General features: G+C 43.5%; 1 protein-coding gene across 1 annotated transcript in view; it reads left to right on the forward strand.

The window, feature by feature from the left end:
- The window catches only part of LOC119593844 (dual specificity mitogen-activated protein kinase kinase 1-like), a 12470-nt gene that overhangs the window by 509 nt on the left and 11600 nt on the right, over positions 1–361 (forward strand). The gene's annotated exons all lie outside the window — the stretch shown is intronic.

Consider the following 361-nt stretch of genomic DNA (forward strand, 5'->3'; position numbering starts at 1 on the left):
CATAAGGCTGGCCAAGGAGGTCGGGGAAAAACGCTGGGGAAAAAAACGGGGGGGGGTTTGTTTCCATTATTGTGTTTTTTTTTTTCTCTCTTCATTGGTTGTGTTAAAAGTGCATTAATCTCTCGATATAATTTTTTTTTTCTTCTCCCTCCCCCCCAGAGGCTGAGGCTATGCAACATTTCACTCTTTTTTGGGGGGGGATGAAATTGGGGTTTCCGCCAGTGCAATCTGTGCATGGTGGGGCTGCAATATGATGGTGGGTTTTCTCAGATCAGCTGTTGGATGTGTTGATTAATGTTGATGTGCAGACCATTTGCAATTGAAAATCAGGTGGACAGGTTTAGAAGAAAGTTCAAAAGCT

The sequence above is a fragment of the Penaeus monodon genome, chromosome 32 (assembly GCF_015228065.2).
Source record: "Penaeus monodon isolate SGIC_2016 chromosome 32, NSTDA_Pmon_1, whole genome shotgun sequence".
Classification (NCBI taxonomy): Eukaryota; Metazoa; Arthropoda; class Malacostraca; order Decapoda; family Penaeidae; genus Penaeus; species Penaeus monodon.